Raw genomic sequence first — 12,101 nt, 5'->3', positions numbered from 1 at the left:
GCCCACCAGGAGGGAGCTGCCAATCCTTCCTTGCCCTCTCCAGGGAATCCCAGAATCACTGAGGTTGGAAAAGACCCCCAGACCATCGAGTCCAACCTGTGCCCAGAGCACTGAGTGCCATCCCCACCTTGTCCCCAGCCCAGGGCACTGAGTGCCACCTCCAGCCCTTCCTTGGACACCTCCAGGGATGGGAACTCCAAACCTCCCAGGGCAGCCCCTGCCAAGGCCTGAGCCCCTTTCCATGGGGAAATTCCTGCTGATGTTCACCCTGAGCTGCCCTGGCCCAGCCTGAGGCCGTTCCCTCTCCTCCTGTCCCCGTTCCCTGGGAGCAGAGCCAGAAGGGCCCCCCGATCCCCCTTTTCTCCAGGCTGAGCCCCTTTCCAGCTCCCTCAGGCAGAATTACCCTCTCAATCCTCCCCATCACCCCTGATCCTGCCCCTGTCCATCCTTGGCAGGGGCTCCTGGCCTGGGCAGCCTCTCCAGCCCTCGCCCCGGCCGTCGCTATTGACGGCAGTGAGCGGGGAGCCTTTCAGTGCCTCTTTGTTGGTTTTAAACAATGACTGTTGCCAGAGCTATTTTCGCTTCCTCTCCCCCGCTTGCCCCCTCCATACGGCGCTGGGGCTCTTTTTTATTTTTTTTTTATTTTTTTTTTTAAATCAATGGGCTCAGATAGCGCCGTACTCAAAGTGACCTTTCGAATCCCAGCCGGAGCCAGGTCAGCTTAAATTGTGCTCTCCGCCCCCGCAGAACATGAAAGCCTTTTCATTCCTGGCTGAAGGGCCGGGGAAGAGCGCGGCTGTTTTGAGGACATCCACTGCGAGCCCGGGCCTGGCACGAACAATAATCGGTGCCTTCCTGCCCTCGGCAGCGCCGCTCCGCCGTCACCGGCACCATTATCTGCTGCATCCCCCTTTTTTGGCCACCCTATTTCTGCGCTCCAAACGGCAGCTGAGATATCCAGCAGAAATCCCGACATCTGAGAGCACGTGGAAATCCAGACAAACCTGAATGCTGTCTCCGCAGGGGGGTTGGCAAGCTTCCCACCGAACATGCCTGGCAGCTCTGAAAGGCTCCAAGCCTTCGCAGGGCCCGCAGTCAGGCAGGTATTTTGTCTGCCGGGGAAACCAGAAACCTCACTTTCGTGCCCTCCGGTCCATAATTCTCACACACACCACTAAATTCTGGCGTCTGCCTCAGCTGCAGCACCACAGAGCAGCGCCCCGTGAGCTGCACAAGCCCCATGGATTCCCTGTGCCCCCGTTTCCAGGTGAGAGATTTTCCTCCAGCACAGAGAAGGAGCAGAGCGAGGCATGCGGTGCTCAGCGCAGGCAGGAGCAGCTCCTCTCGCAGGGAAGCAGGAACAAATTGCTTCCATTTCTTGGAACCTCTTCCCAGGTGTACTTTGCCCTTTCCAGATGCAAAGGGGAGTGCGCTGGGCTCTAACAGCGCTCTGAATTCCCCTCGGCTGTGGCACCACAGACAGCCCGTATCAAACACATTCAACTGCACAGACGTTCCTGGATGGAAACGGCCAAATATGCCCAGGACGCTCTCCTCGGGGAGGGATATCCCAGGGCTCTGCTTACCCAGCCTTGTGCTGCCTCTGGCTCCCCAAACACGCCCTGCGTGTGACTGCTGCCAGCATCGCCTCAGCCCTTCCCTGGAATGCCGTGCCAGGCCAGCTCGTTAGTGCTCCACCATTAACCCAAGGGCCAGAAATGCAGGGAGCACTATGGAAAATGAGCAGTGCTGCACTGATGCAGTTTGGGAAAAGCTGTTTGTTCTCTGCAGTAAGCATCCTGCTCTCCCAGCAGAAATCCATCTTCTGCTGCCTGAAGTGATTTTTTTTCTCCATTTTATTTCAAGAAGATACTCAGCATCTTTCAGCATTTTACTTGAAAATAAGGACCTCAATGTTCTTTCATACTCAGAGCTTAAATGAGTGGCTTGCTATTTACTTGACCACTTAGGCTTCTAATATCTACAAACAGGTTTCAATTTTCTCATTATTGGGAATTAGTCAAAAAGACACTGTGTCACTACAAAAAATCAATGGCTTTGATCATATTTCCTTCGCCACTATTGGATGTTTACAATTTAAGCTGTATTAAATTACAACTGGCTTCAGAGGTCCAGATCTTATCTGGGCTGATTTGCTTGGCGAGCGGAGGGGTCGCACAGTTGAACTCCAGACTTGTTGGACTTGCTCCCAGCCAGCTACCGATAAAGAAAACAAATGTTTTAGAGATAGGGAAGGGGTGGGGAAAAGCTTATCCTGGGCAGGGCTGGTGAGCTGTGGGCATATCCCCAGAGCTGGCCATGGCTCCAGTGAAGAGGAGATGAGGTGGCTGCTCCTGCAGGGTGTCTGTCTGTCTCTGGGAGCAGGGCACAAAGCGGGCACCCCTGGAGATGGGGCTGTTCCATTGGGAAGGTGGTTCCTGGGTCCCTGCCCGTCCCATCCTCGCAGACCCTGACCCCAACAAGGATCCTCCAGGTGGAGCAGAGGCCCCAGCAGCCACCCCCACCCTGCCCAGGTCCCCAGGGGCCGGGGGGACCTTCAGTGTCAGAGTCAAAGCAGGGGGGGACCAATGGTCACAGGCAGGCACTGAAGTGGCATCACACAGAGATGCAAACCCTGCTCTGGACATTTCATCTGATTCCAAAGCCTCAGGGAATGCAGGCCACAGCACAAGGTGCTACAGGGCTCCATAAATATTTAAAAGAACAAAAACCAGGCTCGGTTTGACAGGGACCTGGCTCGCAGTGACTCGGCCTCATCCTCTCCCTTGCCTGGGCTGGGATCCCGGCCACCCTGCATGTTTTAAATTAATATCCATGACTCTCCTGCCTCCCTGGCAGCACCTTGGCTTCTCAGTGAGTCACAGCAGGCCACCGAGCTGGGACAAAGCCCTGCCTGTGTATCTCACTCACCTCTCCAGCCTTTGTATGCGGCTTTGTCTCCACGATGCTTTTGTGGAGAGACATACACGGGCTTCTCTTTCCTCTAAAGCCTCTTCACAGGCTGATTTGGACTGAAGGGTGGAGGAAACAAGCTCGTTTTTCTCGGGCATTGTGTTAAAAATACCTTCACCTCTGCAAGAAGCAGCTGCTGTTCCTCACCGGCATCTTTCTCTTTCAGACCCCGGTGCCCGTGGTTAAAGGGACAAAAGCACAAGGATAAATTGAAGGGACAGTGCTGCAAGAGAGCTAAATATAAGTGCCCCAAGAGCAGTGTTTCCCAATTTGAGAGTTGTTTGCTGCTGGATTTCTACTCCCCTGACAAAAGGTCCCTTTCACAAGCCTCAGAGAAAGCCAGCGAGCCCTGGGAGCACATGGCCAGAGGGGACGAGGACTGTGGCACATAATGGCTCTTCTCCCAAGTGCCAAAAACCAGACACATTTCACTGCCCACGCCTGGGAATGTGTCTGCACAGCCCTAATGAGGCTCGGTGTGGGCTGGGTGGCCCCGAGAGCGCCCGAGCCAGGAGGAGATGTGATCAGCAAACCCGAAACTTGAGGGATTTTAAGCGCTTTTGACTGGGCATTTTATTCCCGTGTAGGATGCATCCGAGAGATCTATTATGGCTGTCAGGCAAGGCTGGGGCTGCAGAGGAAGAGTTAAGTGATGCCCAGTGACACTTGCTTTAATCAGATTTTCACATTGTTTGAGGAGATACAGTTCCTGAGCTCCCCAGCTGTCCGGCCTCATCACCAAACACATCTCCCAGCGCGGGCGGGACCAGGTGGCACTGAATTCCCCAGGAGCCCACGGAGCCCAGCACCAGCCTGAGGGGACCAGGACCTCCCCAGGGCAAGGCAAGGCTGTGATGGAAAACCAGGTCACCAGAGCTGCTCCCTTCCCTTGTGCATCACCTGCCATGGAGCTGCCCATGGAAGTGGGGAATGTTCTCCTCAGCCCAGCCACCAGCTCGCAGCCCAGGCAGGGCATGAGCCCGGCTGCAGCCCTGGCACAGCACATCTCAGGGGCCCAGCCGCTTTCTGAGGCCGACAATTTGGGAAAAAACCTCAAATCCCCAGGTCACACACAGGTTACTGGGGTTTTTCCTTTCTGTCTCCTGGACAAAGAGCTCACTGGAGAACAGGAGCTGTAAAAGACAGGTTTGTGACCCAGCTCATGCACACCTCAGAGCTGGAACCCTGAGTGCAGGGTGAAGCCACCACTGAAACTGGAGCCTGGGAGCCCTGGGCAGCTGGGGGGATGGCCAGTGGTGACCAAGGCCTGGACACAAGGCACTGCACAAACCCAGCAGTGCAGCCCAGAAAAGGATGGGGACACACAAAAGGGTGCACGGGTCTCTGGCAATACATCCCTGCTGGTGGTGCAATAAAGTACATAAAGCCCTTATTTTTCTTAATTATTCCTGATATTTCACCTGTCATGTTGTCAGCTTCCTCTGAGAGCAACGATAAATAGTGCTTCTCATCTCACACCCTCAGGGAAAGCTTGCTATTTATTCCTGTGATGGGCAAGACATCATGACTAATTAGGAAAAATGGGAGCCCGCTTGCACCCCAGCAGGAGAGGTGTCCTCAGCATCTGCTCTGGGGGAGACGGGTGGGTTTGGGCTGGGGACCTTCAGCAGCTGACCCTGAAGCTTTTGGTTGCTGCAGTTTGGGAGAGGGGAAGGGTGGAGAAGGGGTTCCTCCATCCCCCAAGGATTGAAATCGCAGAATTAATGGATTTTCTATCAGAGAAGTGGTCCTGAGTGGGCAGATGCATTGTCAGACAGACTCAAGAGTTAAAGTACTAAATTATTAAACTGGGGAGTCCCTCCATCCCCACTCACCCCTCACAGAGCCAGGGAGGGTCTCTGCACTCCCTTTGTGCAGTTCCAGGGGAGGGAGGATTTTCTCCTTCCCTTCCTCTGCCACCACCCACACTCCCACCATAACAAGGCAGTGGAGATCACGCTGCAGGAGACAACTCGTGGCAACTGCAAATACTTCAGATTAAAAGAAAGGAAAGTCAGTGCAGAAGTTGCTGTGCCCACAGACAAGAACAACATCTCAGATGTGCAGTAAGCACCAGAGGCAAGGCAGCCTCATCCCTTCCCTTCTCCCTTCCTCCTCCAGAGGTGGATTCATCCTAATGGATGTCCTAAATGCACACGCAGGGGTAAAACCCTCCTGCAGCTGCGGACACCAGGCTGGTGCTCAGCAGCACCAGTACAGCTCCCTGGGGAGGGGAAGGAGGCCCCCAGAGCCCAGGCAGCCCCAGCATCTGCACGGCAGCTGGGAGGGAGCTGGAGGAGGCTGTTGCCGGTGACATGCGGCAAGGGCCGGGCAGAGCTGGAGTCTTTATGTTGGGAAAACTAATGAGCACAAAACTCCTCTTGTCACTGTCACGTCAGCGAGTGCCGTGGATTGTCGCAGCCTGTTCCGCACTGTCATGTCGGGTGAGAGTTATTTGTTTGCAAATTCTACCTCTGGGCACCAGCCCCCTCTAAATAAGCTGTCAGAGGCAGCGGCGGGTGGGAGAGGTGCGTGGGGGAACCTCCTCACAAATCGATGTAAAATAAGAGATCGCAGTTGGCAAATCTCATCCCTGGGAGCTCAAAGCAGGCGCGGGCAGCCGCGGGGAGCAGCAAACCTGGAGCAGCACTGCAGCCCTGCCACGGGCCCAGCAGCACGAGCAGCGCTGGATGGGCTGGGACGGTGCCAGCCCAGCCCCAGGGGCCACACAGGGCACAGCAAAGCCTGCGTCAGTGCCTCCTCCATCCCGGATCTATCTCGGCCCATGTGCCAAGGCTGCCAGCTCTGCTGCGTTCCCACCCGTCCTGCTCGGGGCTCCCGGCCACGCTCTGAGCATCCAGAGCTCCTTGGGAATGAGCAGCTCCCCCAGGGGCACGGGGCCGGGAGGGAGGGGAGGCGATGGGGCAGAGCTGGAGATGGGCAGGGGAGAAGCTGTGGTTCCATCGCCAGCCCTGCCTTCCCAAGGGCTTGGGTGCCAGGGAGCCGCCCCTTCCTGCCGGGCTCCGCAGGGCCCCGGGCACCCGTCCAGGCTCCTGCAGCCGCCGCCGAGCTGAAAGGCAGCTCGCACCCTCTCCCTCTTTTCTCACGTTCATTTTGGGCTCAGCGCTGCCTCCATATGCCACCAGCATTCCCCATTCATAAAACCCCGCGCCTCGCTCACGTCTCCGCAGAGACACTGTTTATAGAAGGAGCCAGGCTCCAGAGCCTGCCTGCCAAGCACATTCCAGAAACCAGGAAGACTCCAAGAGTTGTGAGAAAATGTGGAAATGACGTCTTCTGGAGTGCAGGTGGGTGGGAGGTGGGAGATGCCCTCTGGGGCTCTGGCACCTCAAACTGGGCCAGCACTGGCCCCATTCAGCATCAGCTCACTGCCTTCCCTCCTCAGGGGTCAGGAGGGAATTTGTCACCTTTGGCATAAAGTGTCCAAGCTGTGCTCAGAGCATCCCACAAGCAAACACTCTGGAGCCTCTAGAAGGTGAGGAAAAAGTTTCTTCCCTAGGAAGGAGAGCAAAAAGGAAAAGAACCCCAGAAAATATTGGAGCACCCAGACATTTCTTCACTCAGCAGGGGCTGGTGGAATTCCTGTTTACAGATACAGTTCCTTACAGCAGGCTGGTAAATTAAATTAAAGCTATTTACTCTGTATTTACAGGCTTACAAATAAATCTCAGAAAACATTTTAGCAAGAGAGGCAGGGGGAGGAAAAGCATTTTCTAGGCCAGATATAAACAAACAAGGCCATGAACCTACTCAAAATTCCTTATTAGTTCAGGGAGAGGGGAGCTGGGGGTTGGAATGGCTGGAATAATGCAGAGCTAGGGGGAGCAGCATTCCTCATTTGCAGGTAACAGGAAAGAAAAACCAAAGTGGTGCTGTGTAAGGGAGGAGCTCTCCTGATCCTACATCTCCTTCCTTCACTGACTGTGGCACCACAGCACAACATCAGCACACGTGGCACCACCAAGGCAAACAGACCCATCCCAGGGCCAGTCCCAGGGGTTTAATGGGTTGGGGGCACATTTTCCACCTTCAAGGAACAGTTGGCAGTCACCATCCATTTTAGGTTATTCTAGGTAGCCTTTAAGGCTTCTCCTGGGTCATCCCCAAAAGCTCCAAGGCAAAGGCTGAGGTTGCTGCTTATTTAGACCCTTTCCACCTCTGCAGAAGCCAAAGGAGGGATGCTGTTAGCAGCTAGAGCACTGTGGGATCCCCCCACTCCCAGAATGAATTTTCTTTCCAGACAGAGTCTGGCACTGATGGTTACCAGGCAGGAAGGAGCGAGCTTGGCTTTGGCACTCGCTGTCTGACCAATCTCTGCTGTCAAGGGGCACAAAGACCCAACCAGAAACCCCACCCTGGAGCCAGGAAGCTGATCCACATACTTGGGGCATGAGGTAATGAGCTTAAAGCCACACATCTAAAAATACAGCTTGTAAATGATTAGCCCCATGTAATGAAGCTCTCTTTGCTGGTGAGGCATTAACCAGTGAATGTATGGCCTTCCTGACTCCAAGCAGCTCTTCTCTCTTGCATTCTTGGGTTTCCCAGGAAATTTGAGATGAAAAGCCCCATTTCAAAGCCATTTCCCAGACTTCCCCTGGAGTGAAAGCAAGTGACCCGAGGGTCACAGCAGGTCCCCTCTTCCAGAGCCTGATTTCAGCACTGGAGCTGGATGAAGTGATCAGAGCCAGCCCTTTTTGAGGCCACACGCCAACCTTGCCAGTGCTCACCCTGGCCCCCAGCTCTGAACTCTCCTTTCTGCTGTGATTCAAACCAGGACAGCCAATTCCTCCTCTCCTCCCACACCCAAACATACGTAATGCCATGTCCAACACCCTCCTGGGGTTCCCCTGCAGGACACAGGAGCAGTGTCCATCCCATCTCCAGCTTTTCCAGAAAGAAACCCCACCACACCCCTGCTGCGAGCTGTGCCCCAAAATCCTCAGCCCCATCTCCCTCTTTGCTTTCTTTGTTGAGTACAAGCTCAGAGCTAAATCAATCCTTTCCCAGCGCTGAGCACTGGGCTGCTCGCCATGCCCCGCTTTCCTTTGAACCTCACCTGCTCAGAAATAAAGAGCTTGGACTAATCTATAAAAATATTTTGGATGCTGTGTTCAGCAGCTCTGGGTTTCTGCTTTCTTCTTGTCCTCCCCGATTGACACAGGTGTCTAAGAATAGTTTACATTTGATGGGGGTATCATTAGTGATGATCTGGCAGGCGCTGCTGCTGCTCCGCCGTGTGCCCGGGGAGCCGGCGCCGCTTTCAACCTCGGGCTCTTTGTAGCGGGGCTGGGCTCCGTGCGGGTGCCGGGGCTGCTGGGGATGTTTGCTAATCAGCCTGCTGGCCGCAGCCATCCCGTGTGTGCGCTGTAATCAGGCTCTGGCAGCCCTGGCTCCAGGCAGCTGGGGTGCAGCTGGATCTGCGTCGCTGCCACCGGCCGGGTCTGAGCGCGGACCTGGCAAAGGGGGGAGCGCTGCAAGGATGGAGCTGCACGTGCTGCGAGCAGGAGAAAGGAGACGGGAGCGCAGCAGTGCCCTCTGAATTCCCCTCTGATGCCTCTTGTCCTGAGCGAGCCTTTGCCCAGAGGAGGATGGGGAGCAGAGGGATGGCTGATGGCTCCTGACCTACGGCACTGAGCCCATGGCACGGCAGACTCGGCGTCTGTGGCCTCCCCGGATGAGCTCAGCAGTTTGGTAGCACTAAAGAGCTTGTTAAGCAATCCTTTGGTTTTCTGCTGACTTCTCCAGCTCTTCTAGATGGAGGCAGAGCTGGCACCCATCCTGAAATCCCAGTGTCACTCTTGGCTCCCCAATCCCGGGATAGGGCACTGGTAGCCCCGTGCCTGCCACAGCTCCTTGCAGGAGACAAACACCTGGACAAGGCCAGAGCCCTCTCATGTCCCACAGCCTGGGAGGGCAGCAGGGGATCAAGGGGACCAAGGGGACACCACACACGGGTCAGGGCTGATTCTCATCCCTCGTCCTGTGTGAGGGAGAGCAATGACCTCAAACCCTTCAACCCCAGGGTGAGAGGCACCAGCTTGGGCCCCATCACAGGCACTTCCAGCAGGGACATCTCCAGCAGGAGCACACAGAGGGAAGAAATTAATGTTCCACAGCAGACCAAGCAACAGGCTCAACAACGCCCTGGATTTTCCTCCTCCCCGGAGCAGTGTGTGTGCAATGCTGTGTGTGAGGAGCAAGGGCCCTGCACCGAGCAGGCTGCTGGAGAGGTTGTAATCCAAGCTTAAGGACAAACAGCTGGTGATTAAACAACAGATGGGAAGGAGGGAGAAGGGGACAGATTTCTTCCCCCTCCCCTGGTTTTGTATTTTTTTTCAATTTTTAATCCATTCCCCTCTCAGACAGAATGCAGAAGAGAGGCAACCCCCCAAATGCACTCTCCAAAGCAGAGGAAGGGTTTAATTTGCACAGATGTTCGGGAACAGAGAATTTCCCACAAAGTGTTACAGCCTTTGGGGAAAGCACACACTTAAAATAAACCCATTCCTACCTCTTCCCAGACCAGAGATCCCCAAAGCTGTAAATTCTTCCAGGAAGAAGACCAGGCAAGAATCTGGGCTGGCAAATAGTTTTGCCCCCAAAAAGCCCAGCTATTTCAGCCCTGAGGCCTCATCCTTCCAGGGATTTTCAACTTCCAAGGGAGCGCAGAAACCCCTTCCTCAGCATCCCCAAAAAAAAGATCAGACTCTGAAAGAAGCAGGGTGCCATAAAATGAGAGCTGGATACCGCGCTGCTCCTCTCCCCACAGCCCTTTGGGATGTCTCCCTGCACAAGAACAGCAGGGAATAAAGCCAGCGATGGTTTTAGCTTGGGTTTTCTCCCTTTTCTGCAGAAGGAGCCCTCCTGTGCAAATGAGCACCATGATAAAGTATGCAAGACAGGCTTCCCTTTGGAAATGGGAGATTACAGCCGAGGGATCACAGGAACACATGCAGAAAGCAAGGCTGCCGCTTCTTCCCCAATTATTGTGCACTCTCGGCTCTATTTTGTTGACCTCGCACATTTCAATCAGGCTCCAGCACATTCTGCCTTCACCTGCTCTGAATCAAAACCTGGAGGGCTCAGATCTCCCTGCAAAGGAACCCTTTGATAAGCTTGTTACGGATGCCAGGCAGCTCTGGTTCGGAGGGAGCTTTTGTACAACACCATTGCAAATTTATGTCGTCACCCGAGAAAGTTGCGGGATTTACTTGGCAGCGTGTGGGAAGGCGAGGGAGCTGAGACACTCCTGATTTGCTTCAGCAACAAAGGGCTGGAGAGGAGAGAGCACTCCCCAGCAACCACGGCCAAGGGGAGAGCTGCTGGAGCTGGATCGAGCAAAACCACCCTAAAATTGAAACGGAGGAACTGGGGCACTCCGTGGAGGGTTAAAGCCCAAACCTACGCGCTTGGGTTGTCAGGCAGCCAAGGGTCACTGCGGCTGCTTTAAAGAAACACCCACAGCCAGGGTGTTCAGCACTGGGGCTCCAGGAGCACTGAGGGGGCACCTCTCGGAGTATCTGACACCCCCTTGGGCTCCCAGCTCACCTGCAAGCCCACCCCCTGCACCCACCGGGTACTTCAGTGAGCTCTGCCTCTCCAGGAGCAATCTGTGCTCCCCACTGATGCCTCTGCACTCAGGCACCTGAAAGGGAAGGGCTGAAGCTGTCTGGGTGCAGCCTGACTGTAGCTGTGAGCTGCAGAGGGTCGAGACAACCTCCATCCCGAAGGCTGGACCGTTCTGCTCCAGCACTCAGGGACTCTCCCACCTCTGCTGTGTCCCAGGCAAAGCCAGCTCATTTTTCACACACAAAATCGTTCTTGTCCATCTGCACAGCTCCATGGGCACAGGCCACTTTTTCCTGCTGCTTTTCATCTCTGTGCTAAAGCTTCCCTGGTATTTCAAGCTGTTCCCCATGCCTTTCCTCAAGGTCTCTCCGAACACGTCCCTGGCCCGGTGGCAGAGGATTTAAGTGATATGATGGAAACACCTACCACACACCATTCCCTGCTTCATCCTCTCAAGGAAGACAGCGTGGCACAGAGCTGGGTTTATGAAACCATTCCATCCTGTTTGACTTTCAAAGGCAGAAAATCCCACAAGGTGTTTAATGCTTCTGGAACATCCCCCTGCACTCATCCCTGGCTGCACAGTGCAGTGTTCAGTACCCTCCCTCTCACCCAGGAGGGGCTGCAGTCCCTGCATGTCCCCTTCCCTGCCCTCCACATCTCTCACTTTCCCTCTGCATGGTAGAGTTTATTTTTGTGATGCAAATCCAAGCTGGATTTTGTGTTTTTCCACGGTTGTGGCTGTTGGCTCACAGGCTCTCCAGAGCAGTGAGGGAATCCAGCCCCTCCAGCGCTGAGCAGAATAACCCAGCACATGCAAACTCCACAGGGTAATTGGAAACATTTGCTGCTGCCGCTCTATAGAGGCACAAGGGCACCAGGAATGTTTTCCTTCTCCCCCAGGTTTGTCTCATGGAGCTCCAGCACCCGAGGCTGAAAGAATTTAGCAGAGTTCATGACCTCTACAGCCCCCAAACCCAGCGGTTCAGGCATTTTTGTGTTCTGAGTTGTCTCTTACCTGAAGGGCCTCTTGTCTTTCAACCCCATGTTCAAAGAACTGCTGAATCCATTACTGAGCTGCAACAGGCTCCCTGCTCTGAGCAGGGAGTTATCCCTGGACTTGTTTGGAGCAGATAATGATGATAAACCTAAGTGCTGGATTCACACCTGGATGTTCTGGGTACAGCTAACACCCAACACCCTGCAGATAATTTTGGCATCCTTGCCCTTGTCCCTTATTGTCCCTTATTGTCCCTTATTGTCCCTTATTCCACTCCCACCCAGCCCGGTGACCACTGCTCCTTTCTCTGCTCCAAAGCTCAGGACAGCCCTAATTTCCCCGGCCATGGATGAGATGACAGGGTCGAAGCAGTATCAGAGGTTACAGCTACCGGGCAGCACAGGGTTATTTTGTGCAGCAGGAGCACGTTCCAGTTCTGGCAGGATGCTCTCTGCAGCACAGAGCCTGCAGCCCCACACCAGCACTGAGCTGAGCAGGGTGGTCTCCAAACACAGCATTTCCTCTCCAGCCCCAC

This window comes from Agelaius tricolor, unplaced genomic scaffold, assembly GCF_023055355.1.
Source record: "Agelaius tricolor isolate 1412-34295 unplaced genomic scaffold, bAgeTri1.0.p SCAF_29, whole genome shotgun sequence".
Lineage (NCBI taxonomy): Eukaryota > Metazoa > Chordata > Aves > Passeriformes > Icteridae > Agelaius > Agelaius tricolor.
The sequence above is the reverse complement of the archived record's forward strand: the minus strand, read 5'-3'. Positions refer to the sequence as shown.